The sequence below is a fragment of the Nyctereutes procyonoides genome, unplaced genomic scaffold (genome assembly GCF_905146905.1).
Source record: "Nyctereutes procyonoides isolate TBG_1078 unplaced genomic scaffold, NYPRO_anot_genome, whole genome shotgun sequence".
In the NCBI taxonomy this organism is placed as follows: domain Eukaryota; kingdom Metazoa; phylum Chordata; class Mammalia; order Carnivora; family Canidae; genus Nyctereutes; species Nyctereutes procyonoides.
Genome location: NW_026575136.1, coordinates 4,752,696 through 4,772,283, shown reverse-complemented (window position 1 = coordinate 4,772,283; position 19,588 = coordinate 4,752,696). Strand labels below are relative to the sequence as shown.

General features: G+C 34.9%; 1 protein-coding gene and 1 non-coding gene across 2 annotated transcripts in view; both read left to right on the top strand.

The window, feature by feature from the left end:
* LOC129495604 (low-density lipoprotein receptor-related protein 1B) overlaps window positions 1–19,588 on the top strand; it is a 1,831,349-nt gene that overhangs the window by 916,558 nt on the left and 895,203 nt on the right. The window lies entirely within an intron of this gene.
* On the top strand, window positions 8,328–8,430 carry LOC129495634 (U6 spliceosomal RNA). Its single transcript, XR_008661573.1, has one exon. It is a non-coding gene; the product is annotated as a U6 spliceosomal RNA (small nuclear RNA).

Here is a 19,588-nt window from a genome sequence, read left to right as displayed (position 1 = left end):
TAGTATCTTGCTAAAATAAGCATTAGAGGGATCCCTGGGTGGTGCAGCGGTTTAGCGCCTGCCTTTGGCCCAGGGCGTGATCCTGGAGACCCCGGATCGAATCCCACGTCGGGCTCCCGGTGCATGGAGCCTGCTTCTCCCTCTGCCTATGTCTCTGCCTCTCTCTCTCTCTCTCTCTCTCTCTCTCTGTGTGTGTGTGACTATCATAAATAAATAAAAATTAAAAAAATAAAATAAAATAAAATAAATAAGCATTAGAATCTAATACTAATACTATTATACTTTTAAACTTCTTCCTTTAAATCCACAGGCTCATAGAGCATTTGTGTTTTTTTTTTCTTTATATATATATTATATATCAAGACACACTGCAAATGACATTTTTATTAAGTATTTTTAACCTTGAATATTTTCAATCCTGAGCAATAATTACCTTGATGCTGCTGCATTAACAATGAAACCAATGTTACGTATTTTAAATCTTTGTTAAGGTGGTTCTGTACTTGTGCTACCAAGTTTTGAATTTGTCGTGATAACACTCACTGCTATAAATTTCAGTGGATAGCACAATAGGAATTTCATTTATTTGCTTTCTGTGTTATTGTTCAAGGTAGAATCCAATGCATGTGTTCTTAGCTATCAGCCAACTTTTCTTCATGCGATGAATCACAGATGGAGGCTCCTTTCATCTTGTGGTTCCTATGTCCTTTAGGGCCTGAGGATCCTACAATTTTTTGACCAGAGAGAGAGAAAAGGCACCTTACACATCTAATCCCATACACAGAAGAAAGGCAACTTACACATCTAATCCCATACACAGAAGAAAGAATTCTTCTTTCTTTCTTTCTTTCTTTCTTTCTTCTTTCTTTCTTCTTCTTTCTTTCTTTTCTTTCTTTCTCTTTCTTTCTTTCTCTTTCTTTCTTTCTTTCTTTTCTTTCTTTCTTTCTTTCTTTCTTTTCTTTCTTTCTTCTCTTTCTTTCTTTCTTTCTTTCTTTCTTTCTTCTTTCTTTTCCAATTCCAGCTTAGTAGCTACTTTTATTATTTCAGCTAATTAATAGTTAGTGACATCTAGTCAGTTGTTCATATCTGAAGGTAAGGGCCTAAAATATGTGGTTTCTAGAGGCACCTGGGTGGCTCAGTGGTTGAGCATCTGCCTTTGGCTTAGGTCGTGATCTCAGGGGTCCTGGGATTGAGTCCTGCATCCGACTCCCTGTGAGAAGCCTGCTTCTGAACCCTCTGCCTATGTCTCTGCTTCTCTCTCTGTGTCTCTCATGAGTAAACAGATACAATTTAAAAAATATATGGTTTCTAACTGGGGAGTTGTTAACCACTCCACATTTTAGAAAGGGGAGGAGCATGAGCTATGAGCTTCTGGTAACAGATGACTGTTTGCCACTGTAACCACTATCTGATTTTATTTTATTTTTTGCATTTTGGTTAATAACAAATGTAGAGCAAATACCTTTGTTTCTAAAAAGTATTTTAAACTGAGTGGGGGGATCTCTGGGTGGCGCAGCGGTTTGGCGCTTGTCTTTGGCCCAGGGCGCAATCCTGGAGACCCGGGATCGAATCCCACATCAGGCTCCCGGTGCATGGAGCCTGCTTCTCCCTCTGCCTATGTCTCTGCCTCTCTCTATATATCTCTCTGTGACTATCATAAATAAATAAAAACAATTAAAAAAAACTAAACTGAGTGGGGTCTTGTTTTGCCAATGTTTTTTACATTCCCCTGAATATTCAGAGTTCAGGTTTATCATTTTACTTTGAAAGAGTCATTTTCATTCTCCTCTTGAGACATTCACAAATCCATGTGATCTTCTAAAAGTTTGCTTGGCAAACACATAATCAGAGAAACAAGTATATTATACCCTGGCCAGCAAATGAAATGATAGGCATCTTCATATTGGGGCAATTTCTCTAAATACTTGTGCCAGATTCCTAGAACCTAAACACCCTCTTTCTGGAAAGCCCAGAAACACCATGAACTCTCCTCACTCGAGCTGCAACTCTTTCCAGATGATTGAATGATGATTATTCTTCTATTTGTGCTTCTTAAGATCTCACTGCTACTACCAGGCCACAGAAACTTTATTTTCCAGACAGACTGGCTATCTTGGATTTTCTTTAATATACACGAGAGCTAGTTTTAATTGTTTTCCTGTTTGTTTTGGAGCATACTTTGGATAGATATAATGTGAAATTTAATCTGAGAGTAGAGGACAAAATGGATTATTGGTGGAGGTAATGCCAGAGGTAAAAGAGAGAGAGAAGGTAGCTAAAACAGTATAAATATAGCATAATAATGATCTGTATGTTTGATAACACTTTATACAGTAACAAAAATCCTAATTCTGTCTCCTTAAATGATAAGTAAATTTATTTTCTCACTTAGAGGAAATCCAGAGAAGAGCAAGATTGGTTGGATCCAGGCTTGGTTGAATTGATACCGCAATTAGAGAGCCACATCCCTTCCATAGCTCTGCTCTGCCATCCACAGCTACATCTTTTGCCCCCCATGGTCATAAGGTTGCTGTGTAGCAACTGAGGGAAATTGCTTACTTACTCCCATACAGCAGGAAAAAGAAAGACATTTTGTCATTTATTCAAAGACAGTGAAAACTGCATCGATGACACCCATGATGATTTAACAAGGCAATTATTCACACTGTGGGTCCCAAACATGTTTTTTTGTTCGTTTGTTTTTATGCTGAAGCATGCTAAATTTACAGAGAAAACCCTAGTTTATTCCATAGAAAGAGATACTTTAAGGATCTATAGCGATTCCCTGATGAATAAGACAAACGTAGGTTTAGATGATTGAAGATAGGGAAATTTTTAGTGAGAAATAGAACTAGCTGCTGCAAACTCTACCTTGCTTAAATGCTCTTCTTACTCTTTGGAGCTGTATCTGTTTCAATTATTCAAAGACAAGTACTTGGATAAGATGAGTAGAATAATAATACATACATTTGAGGTCTCTTAATAAAGAAGATTTTTTTTTAAGCTGTGTCTGGTTTTAATTTTTAAAAATTTTTGTAGAGTTATCCCACATTGGATTTTACTCATCAGACAATATTGCATGATATAAAAATAATTTTAAGTATATTTTATTAAAAGTAATTGTATTAAGATGAATAATAGTGAATAGCTCAAAAATTGTTTCATAATCTATAGGATCAACAGCTAAAGTATGATTAATTGCAATTAAAGCTAAAAGACCATTTTTCTCAAATGAAATAAGAATATTTATTTTAGTCCATAATATTATAAGTAAATTTAGAAGATCAGTCTCTAACCTTAAATACTTGTAATAAATAGTATTTTTCAAAACTTATTTCTGAGCTACGACATTTTCTAGGAGGTAGTTTTAAAAGATTTGAATTGGAAAGATCTTTATATTATTTATTTTTCATAATAATATTCTTAGTGTTCAAAATGTAGAAGCATTATATGCTGAGACAAATTATAAGGCAATGCTTTATGGAGCATCCAGCTCTGCCCCTTTGTCCTGTTTGAATTGATGCCAAATATATCACATGAAATTCATATAGTGAGCTCATCTGTGCTATTTTCTATGATGGAGGTGATTTTATTGAGCATGTTCTCATAGATGATCTCAACTACCCCAGAACCTCAAGTCACTCTATCATCATTTACCTGAAGACTCAACTATTTGTTACATATAGAGAAGTAGTCAATTAACTACTTCTGCATTATCCATCTTACTTTCTTTGTGTTTTGTATTACATCAGAATATGAATAGGCAGTTCTGCTAGGCCCTCTTTTTTTGACACAGAGAAAGAAAGAGATTAATATCAGGACACCTGGGTGGTTCAGCAGTTGAGCATATGCCTTCAGCCCAGGGCATGATCCCGGGGTCCTGGGATCGAGTCTCACATCGGGCTCCCTGCATGGAACCTGCTTCTCCCTCTGCTTGTGTCTCTCCCTTCTCACTCTCTGTGTCTTCCATGAATAAATAAATAAATAAATAAAATGTTTAAAAAGAGAGAGAGATTAATATCAACACCATTACTGACTATTTACTTTGGCCAGTCATTGTTCTAAGCATTCCCTATAAATTGATCAATTTAATCTTCATGGTATCTTGTGAGGTAATGAATACCTTTATCTTTGTTTACAGATGAGGCTTGGAGAGGTAAACTTCTTGTCCATAGTCAACGAGCCAGTACATGTTGTAGTCAGGGCTCAAACTCAAGCGACTAGCATTCTTATCCACTACACTACACCCATAATGAATCAGCTTTAATCTGGGAGGAAGGGGGGGTAAGATGAGGAAATTGGGGGTTTATGCTGAGCTACCATTCATGCACAAGATTGGGTACTCAGTCCTGAGGAAAATGACACTCGGAAATGTGCAGTATGGTGATTTTGTACCTTAACATGGGACACCTGTAAGTTTGCATATGTGTCCATTCTAGGAAGATGAATAGAAATGACACACTGGATTTGTTCGGAAAAATTGAAGGAAGTAACCATATGACATTCTGAAAAAGGAAAAAAACTACAGAGAAAACAGAAAGATCGGTGGTTGCCAGAGGCTGGGGCAGGGGAAGAGGAGAGGATGGATGGATAGAATAAAAATAAGTTTTAGGGCAATGAAACTGCTCCATGTAGTACTGCAATGGTGGACACATGTCATTCATTATGCATTTGCCAAAACCCATACAACTCACTGTATAGAACCAAACATGAACCCTAAGTAAACTATGGACTTCAGTTGATAACAATGAGATAGTATTGTTTCATTAATTGTAACAAGTGTGACACACTAATACAAAATAGAAGAAGCCAAGAGCAAGGAAGAAAGGGGGTGTTTGGGAATTTTGTATCTGCTCAATTGTCTATGAACCTAAGGTTCTAAAAATAGACACTGTTCAATTTTTGAAAAAGGAAAAAAATAAACTATTTGTAAGTGATCATATGACTGTAATCGTGAATCAGTCAGGAAATAGGTGACTCGTTTCAGAAGAATTGTGTCTTTTCTTTGCTAGTGTTGACATCCAGGACTACCATATTCTCACCCAGGTAGCCACATTCCAAAGATGCCTTAATTCTGTGTTCTCTGTACACAATGAAGCTATGAATTCTGAATGAGCCCAAGTCTACTTGCCTCAGTTACTCCCTCAGTGGGAAAGAAGCACCTTTGGAAGGCAACATTAACTCTTAGGAAGCCACAGGAGTACAACTGAAGAGCGGTTGAGTGGTTTCCCTGAATGTGTAACTTATGGGGACAGAAGAAAGAAATCTTGCCCTGCATCTTTTTGAGTGATTATAATGATGAGCTCAATTTTCCCATGCATAGTCAGCCTTTGTTAATATGCTGGCATTTGAAGGGAATATTTACTCTCAATTTTGGAAATGAAAGAGCTTGTATGGGCTGAGAAAAAAAGAAGTGGGTAAATACTAACATTTCTTGTGGTGTGGAAACTACTTCCCCTTAACTTTTCAAACCATTCAAGTCACAGTTTGTGAAGGAAATAGCTTTAGAAATTGAGAGGGCCAATGGACCCATAACTATGCTTTCTCTGCACAGTTAAAACTCAGTGCAAGACTGGCTGGCAAGGAGAACCGTAAGGGAGAAATCACAGGAGGAGGGGTTATGAGAGAAAGCAGAGTAATGAAAGAGTCACATTTCGGTCGTAACTAAGGTCTAGCTGACACACCTATGCACGAGAAATGCTTCTTCTGGTGTCATATTCTAAAGATGGTGGCCTGAATGCCCCCCCCCAAAAAAAACACATTTTTTTTTTCGTTCAGAAATGACTTATGTGAGCCTAATTATCCTATCTACCATTTCAGAATTGCAAGGTTTGCTTACTCCTCATACTTTTTCCTAAGAAAACAGATTTTTTTAAAGATAACACAGTTTTAGAAAAAAAAAAAAAGAGAGAGATCTAAATCCACACCATGGAATACGTTTTGCTATCTATTCTTTGACAGGAATAGTAGTATATAGACATATTCATAAGTGGTATAAGTACCTAATTACGAGTTTGTATAATTGGTAACCAAACTCCATCATGAATATTAAGTTAATAACCTGGATAGCAACACTTTTTTTTTTTTTTTTTTTTTTTTTAGAGGGCGACAAAGGCATCGATCGATCGGCCCGAGCCTACGCCAGCGCCAGATCTTTTTTTTCTGTTTAGATTTTTATTATATTAGGGGATGGGAGGCAGTGGTATCTTTTTCTTTGCCAATCTGTGTCCAAATCCTGTTTTCACTTGCACATTTGAACCTGGTTGATGTTAGACTTGTTGCTTCCTGTTATCAATTCTGGTATATTAAGTGATGAAATTTCAAACTTTTGCCCTTAGAAAGGACAGGTTTTCTTCTTTGCTAAGTAACAGCTATAATTCTGTTGCCACTCTTCTTAAAATGTCTGTTCCTGCATGCTGGTGTACCATGCAATCCAGGATTAATGATAATGCAGTTCTCCTCAAACACTGACCTCAATTATTGATGGCTACCACAGAAAACTGTGTAATATTAGCCATTGGTCTAGTTTTGGAAAACCTCCAGTGATTTGAAATGAGGGGGAAACACAAAAATGTCAAGGTTAATTAATAATCAGAAGAGTTTTTTCCCCCCATAACCTATATAGACTCCATCTTTTATAACCAACTTTGTTGCACCTAAGAGTATTTATGACAAAATGCCATTGGGCACTATGTCTGTTATGATTACTAATTTTCTCTATCTGTCATGCATTTGCTCTGTCGTGCTCTTTTATAAGCCATTTGCTTATATCATTGGTTTAGTCTTCACAAAAGCCTGTATTTATCATACCCATTATACAGATCAGGAGACTGAGGTCAGGAAAGAGAACGCTTGCTAAATGTCACACATTCACTAATCAATGAAGTCACGATTTAAAATCAGAAAATTTTGCTGTGGTGTTCCTGATTAGTCATAAATTTCTGAACAGAAATGATCCTTTTAGGGGCACCAAGGTGGCTCAGTGGTTGAGTGTCTGCTTTTGGCTCAGGGTGTGATCTTGGGGTCCTGGGATCGAGTCCCACCTCAGGCTCCCCACAGTGAGCCTGCTTCTCCCTCTGCTTATGTCTCTGTCTCTCTCTCTGTGTGTCTGTGAATAAATAAATAAAAATCTTTAAAAAAAGAAAAAAAGAAACAATCCTTCTAAATGATGAGTATACGGATAAAAGTCACTATACTTGTAACACTATTACTGTTATTATTGCAGTTACTTATCGTAATTATTTTCTCTAGTGTCCTTTTCTCTTTGACAGCCTGAACTGCAAAATTCTGTCTATAATTTGGTAGTTCCGGATTTTAAATTTCAATAGTGATAGAGTATGATTGTTTAATAGTTCACTGTCTTACAGAGTACACTTCACTACTCTAGGTAACTGACTCATTTTCTTTCTAAACATAGTTATAATAGAAACCACTGCTTCACTTTCTAGCAGATGGAGAGCAATCTTGTTTTAATGCACATCATTTACAATAGATACAAGCTGTCAGATAACTTCTGGTAAAATAGGATGCTGAATCAGACATTTATTTTTAGTGGCAATTGTTGACACAGAGACTAGCCACCCAAATGAAAGTATACCATCTCACTTGACTCTGTAGATAAAATATACTGTAATGTTCTTTGTCATTTTTCATTTTCAATTTCTGCTTTAGACTTCCTATGACACACCATTTTTTCCATCACTTCTCTTTAAGAAGCTTGTTGTCTTCAAACCATTATACTTCATATTAATAGTTATATCTCAGTTTTTATTTCCATTCTTTGTTAAGAATCATCTAAAACCCGGTAGCTGTAAGTAGTTACATCATAGCTATAAAAATATGCTCTAGAATCCAACAGATTTAGATTTGAATCCCAGCATAGCTCCTTATGGACTGAATGGAAAATATGTTTTAATTACTGAAAATCTTTTTAAAAAAATTTTATGTTTCTATCAAAGATTATTATAAGAATCAAGTGAGTTAATGCTTTTACAGAGATTGTACTTTAACATATGTATTATTACTTTTAGTTCAATAATATGAGGCATCATGTAAATAATAAAAGGCCCCAACAAAAAAGATTTTAAAAGGTGGAGGAGCTGAATTAACACCTCTGTGACAATATTGGTCATATATCAGCTGTGTCTGTTCCACTTAAAGGTTATCTTTTATGTTTGATAAGCATTTTAATACTGCTACCAGAAAGAAGAAAGGAAGAAACATTGATATTTATTATATGCACAATGCCTCTTTTGGTAAATTCATGTAGACGTGATATTTGGAAAATATAATGGAAGCTAGATTTGGGCAAAATTAAAAATATAAGTGTATACTTTAGCTGTACATATACTAAATATGGAACAATACAAAGATTACCCTGACTCTTACATAAGGATAACACTTGTGAAGCATTTTATATTCCATATTTTTATTTTTATTTTTTTATTCCATATTTTTAGAAACATTATATTTTATATGTTTTTTTGTGTATTTGGTGATAAAATGATTATGGTAAAATCATAATAATGGGGATTCAGGGTAAACAGTTTATGGGAGTCCTTTTTTTTTAATTTTTTTTTTATTTATGATAGTCACACAGTGAGAGAGAGAGAGGCAGAGACATAGGCAGAGGGAGAAGCAGGCTCCATGCACCGGGAGCCCGACGTGGGATTCGATCCCGGGTCTCCAGGATCGTGCCCTGGGCCAAAGGCAAGCGCCAAACCGCTGCGCCACCCAGGGATCCCTATGGGAGTCCTTTGAATTATTTTTATGACTTTTCTATAAGGCTCAAATTATTTAAAATTCTTAAAAAATAATCAATATATGGGGAAATTTAAAAAAAAAAAGTAAAAATAGAGTAGCCACCAGACTTTTTTTTTTCAGTATTTTAAATTAGGATGTAGCAACTGGATCTGAATGAACTCTATGGGATAGGTGCTTTTGAAATATAGAGATTTTATGTTTTAGGTGTATTACATTTTATTTTTGGATTTGCTAGTCCTACTCTACTATAAAATAATGTATTTTTTAAAATCTTTTTTTAAGTCATTTAAAAGCTATGAATTTAATTGATACTTCTTATAAAAACAAATTATTAAAGTGCTATATATTTTTTACTCCAGTGCAACCAAGAAGTACTTTCATACACAGATATACTCATAAATACAAATTATGATAAGTGGTATGTGATTATAAACAATGTGTTATTGTCAAAACTGACAGAGAGGACGTTAGTTAAGTGAGTTGGTCAGTGAAAGTCTCACTGAGGAGATGACATGTAAAATGTTACTTAAAGGATGAGACAGGAACATTATGGAAAGTGGTAAAAGTGGTAATGTCGACAGGGAGTGCAAGGAGCATTGCAGAGAGGGACCAAATCTGATACTTGAGGAGGAAGAGAGTGGGGCATGTTTGAGAAACTGGGAAAGGAACAGTGTGGCTGGAGTACAATAACCAAAGAGAAGAGAAGAGTGGCTCAAAATGAATATGAAGAGAGAAGCTGGGGCTGTGTTGTTCAGAACCTTGGAAGCCACATTGGAAAATTTTAAGCCCAGTTGCCCAGATTTACAATATAGAATGCTTTGTTATTGTGAAGTATGGTGTGTGTGTGTTGTAGAGGTAAAATGGGAATGGAGAGATCAATGAAGAGCCTATTTCAATAGCTTCAGATAGTTAACGATTGGTTGGACTAGGGTAGTACCTGCTTAAAGAGAGTAAACATCATTTTTTATATATTATTATGTGTATATATTATGAATGTATTATAGATAGAAAAGATTTACTTTATTACAAATAGCTATGGCTTAAGACTTCAACTGAAAGCATGCTAATTAAGAAAATATTAGAAGCTCACTGTAATGAGCATTGTGTTAACTAAGACTTCTAACTAAAAATGATTATTTTTCAATGAGTGAGAATTTAGTCATGATTATTCATATAATCACAAATTATGTGAAACTTTTAATTTTTTATTTTCCTTTGTAAACCCATTTAAATGGGGATAACTTACTAAGCATATGCTCTTGTTCCTATTTTCTTAATGGTTCAATTATACTTAAAATTATTAACAAAACAATTTTGTATTATATTGGTAGAGGATGATGATGCACTTCCTAAATGAACAAGATAATAATAAGTGAATAATTAATTTGTAAATCCTAGATATTGTGAACTTGTAGGAGGTAAATGTATATCTAATAGATGATGAAAAAAATATTAGCTAATATTGTTTGTAATCATGATATTCCATGGGGATTAGTGACTTTATCATATTTATAATAGCACGAACATTTAATCAATGCTATCAACTTTTCACCACCGAAGGCTTAACAGAGAAAAGACAACTAAAAAGTAGAGAAAGCAAAACAAGATTGTTGGTGATGTGGAGGATACAACATAGTATATTGGGAAAAGCCCTGGCCTAAGTCAAAAGGTTTGGCTTCTAGTTCTGGATTCAGGTAACCTTGGTTAATTCATAACTGGTGATTTGTAAGGTTTTCTTTCAACTCCCAAATTCAATGATTTTTCTGAAATATACCAGGGATTAGAGCCCTCTAGCTACTTTTATTTAAGTGTTCTTGTTTATTCCACATTCTCTCTGCAAAACAACTTGTTTAAAAAGTCAGAAATTAAAAATCAGTGAAGATACTTCACTGTCTCATTGTTGAGTTTATCGTGAAAGTGGGTTCTTTGGGAAGAATAGAAAGATCAGAGGAAGTTTGATGTCTTCAAGAACGAGGTGATTAAAATGCTGAACCATTGAGATAATGGGTCAAAGAGAAATAAGGAAAAAATAGTAACTACTTTTAGTAGTTGTGTAGGAAAACATTATAAAAGTAATCAGTAAAAGATTTCTGGACCAGCTGCTACTGTATTTCCTTTTGCCTTATTCCTTCTTAGAATGACTCTGTATCCTCTAAATTCCAGAGCTTATTTTCTCTTTAATGAGGCTATGGGGGATTTAAAGCTGCTTCTCCAAATCTGGATTTCAGCAAAATCTTTTTGTTACAGTCACAAAAAGAAATATGACTCCCAAATAAACATGATCATAATGACTACAGGAGAAGAAAACCTACAACTTGGGTTGGAATTCCTTGAGTATAGTTCTAGCTTAGCGTCCCACTAGTTGTTTTATACAACCATGTGAAAAATCATTATCTGACATTTAAAAGCAGCATTTATAAAATGTGAACAATTTTGTCTCATTTACCCTCATTAGGAAATAAGCATTACATATGGCAATCTCTATAAGAATCCTTTGTTATCTGGAGACAGCTATATGTTTGTAAGCTAGTTTTTAGTATTCATCAGTTTAGCCTGGCTAGTATGATCATTGATGGATACAGATGAAAACTGAGGATTTCTTCACTACTATTAGTCAACTTTGTACTACCATAGAGTTCAACAATGATTGAGTTGTATTCCCAAACCAAACGCTAATTAAGGAAGAACCAAAAAATTCCATGAACCTCTTAATTTCTCCAGCTCTGCCATATATCATCACAGGACCATTAACTTCTCTGTTAGATGCTGTTCACTCTTCTAACTTCCATTTCCACCTTCTGCTTCCTTGTAGAGCAATCACAGATACTCTCACTCACATTACGAGTTCTCTAAATGCCATCCAACTCAATACAACTGGAACTGAATTAAATATCTTATGCATACAATGCAGATTAATGCTTTTCTCAGTCTCTGTTTCTTAGAAGCTTTAATGTAGATTTTCCACAAAAACATCAAGTAGCATCAAAATTTCAATGTTTTTTTAGAGTATCCCCAAATGTCTTACATTAGATAAGTCCAAGATACAATACAATAGTTATCTGCAGAGTATAATAATTTTGACTTGGGGCCAAAGCAGGTGTTATAATCCTGATTTGGTAAGACACAGTCCTAATGTATCCCAAAGTAAATTCACAAATTGTCATATATCCAAGTGGTCATAATCAGTAGACTCATCTTGTAGCACAAAACAGTATTACTACCAGGTTGATGGGTTTTTAATTACTTTTTGTAAAATTCAATTCAAACTATACCTTGTAATATAAACCTTTAATTTCATCTTATGGAAGTATGTGAATTTGCTTAAACAGAAAAAATAAGCTTTAAATATGCAACCTAAACATATCTGTTGTGAAATGAGCTGTGCCATTTGTTTAAATTAGGCACTACACAAAAGAATAGAGTCAAACAAGTTTTTGTGTTTAGGTAGGTTATTTATGTGGTTATTCCAGGAAGCAAGAGTGTGGGATGAAGAAGAGTACAGGAAGGAAGTAGAGGCAATATAAAGCATGTTACTGCAGGAACTGTGATGAACTGGGGCTTAATCCTCCTTAGAAATTCCTGAGAAGCGTGTGGAATACTTGTCAGAACTGCCTACCTGAGGACTGATCATGACAAAACTCCTTTCCTCTATTGGTTGAGTGTTGCCCTTTGTATGTTAATTTCCTAAGTTTATGCATGCCTCCTGAGCAAGATATACTTTGAACAAGGTGAAATGCTGTCAATATATGGAAAATCAAAGCTCATTTTTAACTATCCACTGTAGAGTCCACAAGAATTAGAAGCCAAGAGGATGCATGGCAGGACAGCAGATAAATTATTACATATGTATTTGTGAACTTCAATGATAAACCAACAATAAAAACACTTTAAATCATCCAGAGCCCAGTACTATTATTTTTAGACCTATACTTTCAAATTATATTTTCAAATTTGGAAAACCAGATATAATTAAACTGGACTTCTTTAGTTATTTTAGGTGTATGTCAAAAGTACAAATAATCTGAGATTCTTATCCTGTTTGCAAGCCCAGTATGCGGGCCAGGGCTTCCTAGATCTTGGCACAAGACAGGAGACTTGGGGTCAAAGATAAAGTATTTTATTACTCACAGGGCCGCAGGCAGCATGAGCTCCACACTCAAATTGGTTCCCTTCCTTTTCAAACATCATTGAAAAGATAAAAGAGTAGCACCAGGATGCTTATATTCTGGTGGGAGCCTCTAGGGACAGATCTGAAAGATCATTAATGTCCTTCCCGTCCCTATACATCCCGCAGTCTGAGGTTATCTCTCCTCCAAGTACAGGATTTTTGCTCTTCCTCCACCTTCACAAAGTGTGAAGTTGCTATAATTTCATCTTTTTTTTTTTTTCTCTTCAGTCATCTCTTACTTCATCCAGAGCTTTGCCTGGAAGAGTCAAATGAAAGAGGCACCAGAGCATATTTATAAACTGTAACCAGAATTAAGTTTTAAAGTCCTAATTCTCATTCTGAACAGGCTGCCATCCAGAGACTATAAACATTTAGGCAGGTCTGGAGTTGCCACTAGAGGGTAAGAAAAGATACATTGTGCCAAGGCACTGTCAGGAAGAAATCCTGAAATTTCTGAAGTCTTTACAATTTACTTTATTCATCACAACATAGGCTCCCCAAGTCCCCTGCAAGGAATGTAAAGGTGGACCCAAATGGATGATATGCACAAAGTAAGTTTGTACGATAGCTGAGCAACTTTGAGTTTAGGAAACCACCAATTTTGTAAGGCTACAGCTAGCCACTGGCCCACCAATCATTACCCTGGAGAGAGGCATTATCTTCGTTATTCTGGTCAGGTGACAAATCTTCCCCCTACCCCAGAGAGAGACACCGTTTTTTGCTTTACAAACATCCCTGAAAGAGCAATACAGAAGTTACCAATGCCTTTGCTTAAAACAATGGGCAGAAATGTCAGAGATCCAATGGAGAATTGTGTCCAAATATCTTGTTGATTTTGGTGGTGGTGTTCTCGTCTTTTTATTGGAAATGATTTTATTTGTTACTATTTCTCCCTTCCTATCAGCTGTGTTTGAAAATAATACAGCCTGAGAAGAACTGGCAAACAAAATATTAATTGTGTAAAAAATCAAAAGTGGTTATTTGACAAATTTACTTTTTATTCATCACTATATTTTTATCTTATTTCTCTCCAATGTAGTAATGAGGAAAATGGAACTTCCATTTCATAATTTTTTACAAGATAAATGTACAAATAGTAACAGCTAAACTGGAAAATAAATCTAAGGTAATGGAGAGGGATCCCTGGGTGGTGCAGCGGTTTAGCACCTGCCTTTGGCCCAGGAGATCCTGGAGACCCGGGATCGAATCCCACATTGGGCTCCCGATGCATGGAGCCTGCTTCTCCCTCTGCCTGTGTCTCTGCCTCTCTCTCTCTCTCTCTCTGTGTGTGACTATTATAAATAAATAAAAAATAAAAAAAAGAAAAAAGGTAATGGAGAAAACCATTGAATTTTATAATAATTTGCCTCTACTTTAGGCAAATGGTAAAAGAAAAAAAAAGTATCCTTTATTTTATTGTTTAATACTTTAATTTTTAAAGTTGCAAAATTAATAGAAAACTCATATAAACAATTCACCCACCTTCTCCTAATGATAACATCTTACATGATCATTAAGACTAGGAAATTTATATTGGTACAATATTATTAACTCAACTACCAACCTTATTCAGATTTCACATGCACACTTTTTTAGTGTATAGTTCTTTGAAATTTCACATGTACATATTGATGTAAACATCACCAAAATCAGGATACAGAACACATTAATCACCAATGAAAAACTCTCCTTTTCTTTTTTCCTTTTAAAGTCACCCTCTTCCCTAGCCCTGACTCTGGCAACCACTGATTTGTTCTCATGACCGTATTTTGTGACTTCAAGAATATTACTAAGTGGAAGATTATTCAATTAAAAACTTTGAGGTTAGCTTTTTCCCTCACTCAACATGATTCCCTGAAGGTCCATTCATTTAGTGCATATTGGTGGTATATTCCTTTATATTTCTGAGTAGTATTCCATTATAGAAATATAATACATGTTGGGATCCCTGGGTGGTGCAGCGGTTTGGCGCCTGCCTTTGGCCCAGGGCGCGATCCTGGAGACCCGGGATCGAGTCCCACGTCGGGCTCCTGGTGCATGGAGCCTGTTTCTCCCTCTGCCTGTGTCTCTGCATCTCTCTCTAGCTCTCTCTCTGTGTGACTATCATAAATAAATAAAAATTAAAAAAAAAAAAAAAAAGAAGAGTCTGTTTAAAAAAAAAAAAAAAAAAAGAAATATAATACATGCTATCTATCCTTTCACATGTAAAAGAAACCTTTAGGTGATTTCCAATTTTAAGCTATTTATTTTTTAAATAAATTATTTATTTGATAAATTATTTCAAGCTACCATGAACATGTGTGTACAGGTTTTCATGTGAGCATAGATTTTCATTTTTCTAGGATAAATACTCAAGAGTGTGATTGATGAGTGAATTCCATGGTAAATTCATGTTTAATTTTATTTAGAAACAAAACACAAACCAAAAAAAAAAAAAAAGCTGCCAAACTGTTTTCCAGAGTCTGTACAGTTTTACTAGCAATATAAGATCCAGTTACTCTGTATCCTTTCTGGCATTCGGTATTATCAATTCTAGTAGGCATGTAATGCAATCTTATACCTTTAATTTGCATTTCTCGAATGGCTAACAATTTTAATGACTTTTACTTGCTTATATTCCCATATTTTAAAATGTAATAGTGAAAGCTAAACTGTGACTCTAAACAATAGGACTTCTTTTGCCCAACTTACTGATTAATTGAGTTATTTCTTGTCATTTGAGAGGCTGTATTTAATTTTGTCATTGTATGAGAAGCTTATGCTCAAGCATTTTAATTGCCCCAGAACACTGGGCTGGCACTTTTACACAGTTGTCTTTTGATCTCATCAGTTCACTTTTTTGTTATTCTAAGATCTTATATGTTTCTTTGAATATTTCCCTGATTTAGATTGGTTTCACAGCAATTTATGATCATGTATGGCTTAACTAAATTATTTCCCTTCTAATCCTATTTTTATATATTCTAATAAACTATAAAATTATACTGGAAGTTTTTAGTAAGGGGAATGCAGAAGACTACTATTAGTTTATGAAAGTGAAATAATGTTAAAATGATATGTGAAAATATAATGTTTTAGGGTAATAGGAGACAGGCTAGAAGGAGTAAAGTGTCTTCTGTAAAAAAGAAGTGACTTTATGCATTAATTTCCTTCTTCATTTAATCATTGTGGAAATATTTATGAAGCACTAAATTTGTCACAACACACTATTAAGAATAGCAATGTGTAGGACCATTGTATCACTCAAGGATCTTGCAAGAAACATGAGGTGAAATAGGTTATAAGAAATAATTAAAAATAATACCAGACACTCTGGACTATAGATAAATACTCCAGATTGATGTTACTAACTGGCTTACACTTTACCAACTGAGCATTTATGTTGTAAACAAAGTATCTGGAATCAAAATTTTCCATGTTCACTTCTAATATTCAGAGATGGGAAGTCAGAGAAATATTCTTATAGTTGGCAGTCAGAAAGATGCCTCCTGTGCAAAGAAGCATAAAAAGGAATATATGTTGTGGCTGCATAGCACTACAACTAAGAAAAGGAAAAGAGATTGAAGTTAAACCATGACTTTGGATTCCCTTCGTATGCTACTTAAAAGAAGTTCATAATAAGTGATACCTTGCTCTCCCAGGATGGACCACAGAGAAAACAAAATTGAAAAGGCAAGTATCTTGGAGAGATGGGAGCACAGACTCAAGAAAGCCCTGGGTAGTGTCAATAGTGCTGCTTCCTGTCAGAAGCTTTCTCTATGTTTCACTAACTTGTCTGTAAACGGACAAAATTCACATTTTATAGACTTAAAAAAGGACACAAAATGATATGATTTTAATTATATTGAATACCTGCTAAATGGTCTAATTTATATATTTTACTTCCTATGTTATGATTTCAGTTTAGCTGACCCTCACCATCATATTGCAACAAAGCTGCACTGTAATTCTCAGAATTATTTCAGAGAAAAGAAGATTGAATTGTGTATTAGGAGCAGGAAAACAAAAAGATACAGAACAAATATAAGTTTAATTTAACAGTTTAAAAAGAAAGTCATATATTGATGTGATTCATGTGAGGTTAGGCATTTAATGATAATATTTGTATAGCAGTTTTTTTCTGTATTCAGTGAGAAAATAGGAATATCCAACATTTCACACACTTAACAGAGCTCGTCATAAATACAATATATTAAAATAGATTTTTTTAAAAAAGATTTTATTGAAAAAAATATTTTATTTATCTATTCATGAGAGACAGAGACATAGGCAGTGGGAGAAGCAGCCTTCCTAGGAGAAGCCCAATGTGAGACTCGATCCACAGACCCCGGGATCACGCCCTGAACCGAAGGTATATGCTCAACCACTGAGCAACCCAGGCATCCCTAGATTTATAATAGTTAGAAAAAATAATTGGCTACTTATGAGAACTGATGTATTTGCATATCCAAATAAGTGAAATGTATCCAAACATGAAAACAATATTTTTTGTGTGCAGACTTCAATAACTATTGTTTACCCCTGTCTAACCAATGACAATCACATGAGTTACATCTATGAGAGTTTTAAGGATAAAATAGCTTAATGTTTTTGTTAGATCATTCTTATGTTCAAAGAATAAATTCTTACATAGCTTTTACAAGTTCTTTTCTTAGAACTTAGTATTAGTTCTAAGTATTAAACAAATAGTATTAAACAAATGATAACTAGCTTATTAGTAAACTTTTTCAGCACACTATTTTTTGTGCTTAATTAATGAAAAGAATATGCCTAAGTGAAATTTGTTAGTTCCTTGTTGACAAAGATCTTGCTCATGATAGGTTATTGCTATATATTTGAATGAATAAAAATGTAGAAGAATCTACATCTACATGTTAGCATTTTTAATTTAAAAAATTTAACATATATACAAAGAATAGAAAGATGATAAAAAAAAAGCCAAGGTTCTATTTCTGACTCTGTAGCTACTACTATCCATGTACCTTGCTTCATTAGTTCTCCTCCCTGATACTTAGCTTTCCCAGTTCCACAGAAGAAGGCAAGACTATTCTTCTCCAGAGTACTAATGGCTTAAAATTCTTTCTCCTGTAATATGTAAATTTTATAGAAAATTTGATAAATAAAGATATACATAAAAAGTACTAATCAGACATTACTTATGTTCAGAATAAACTGTTAATATATTGTATTTCTGTCACATGCATTTGTATTAATGCATTTAGAAAATTGCATAAACTTTTTATTCAGGTATTATAAATTTAAAAGTAAATTATATAAGTGTGTTACATATGCTCTTTATATACATATATTTTTCTAAGTTTAAAAGCAAATGATAAGTGACAAAAAGCCTCTTTGTTATTAAAGACTGTACAAGATAGTGCTTTATCCAGTGAAATGCAACAATATAACTATTTTCCTGCTTGTTAGACTTGTGAAGGGTGGATGAAGTTGGGAATGAGAACAGGATTTCATTGGGCAGGATAGAATAGAATCCTGCAAAGTATTCTGTACTATTCCCATGAAGCTTCAGAACAACTCCTGAGACAATGTTTACCATATGATCTTATGATTCAGTTTCCTTCTCTGTTCTGTGATTCCTCTCTACAGAAGACCAGAGGAGTCCTAAAACCACATTCTTTCTCCCAAGTCAGTCATATATGGGTCACTAAGACGTTGGATACAGTAAAAAATAAATGATTTTACAATAAAAAAAAATTGATCAACCAAATTGATCTCGCAATACTGACATTTTTCTAGCAGACATTTATTCACTGTGCCTCTGCTTCAAAATGTTGCATTAACTTCAACTACCTGTTTCCAGACTTTGACTTTTTTTTTAAGATTTTTATCTATTTATTTGAGAGAGAGGGGGGAGAGAGAGAGAGCACGAGTGGTGGGGGAGGGACAGACAGAGAGGGGGAAGCAGGTTCTCCTCCTAGCAGGAAGCTCCATGTGGGGTTCCTTCCCCAGGACTGTGGAATCATAACCTGAGCAGATGCTTAGTGGACTGAGCCGCCCAGGCACCCCTAGACTTTGGCTTTTTAAATAGAAAGAAAAGAATCATCAAAATGCCTAAATTGCGTATCTACCAGTGGGACTCATATATTAACTTCTGATTCTACAGTTACCTATGAGAACTCTTCCTCTTAGCATGTTATGTGGTGGTACTTCTAAATTTCTCCTACTTCCTACACAGAATTGTGGTTTGTGAATTGATTTGGGAGGGGATGCAGTAATAGAAGAGGGAAGGACCAGCACTCTGGGTTCCTCAAAGTCCGTTCTCATACTTTGACAGTCCAACTGCCTGGCATGGGCCCTGGATTTCTGATTTAGGTGACAAATAGATAAGGAGATGCAAAATGTGTTTCCATTTTTTTCTCTGGTTAATGGTTTCATTTAGTTTCGGTCAGAATATGCCGATTGGTCATGGTATTTTTCATTCCAGTTTTATCAGTCGTATGAGAGTTTTTAATTCCTTTTGAATTCTAGAGAGTAGTTGAGTGTTTGAGTCTCTCATAGTAATATAATTTGGAGTCCTTTCCTGTTACTACAGGATTTATGGAAAGTAGAGACTGACTCAAGGACCACTATCCTGACACCATTTTGAACCATCTAAGTATCAACTGTTGATCCTTTGACCAGTTGATTTTTCAAAAG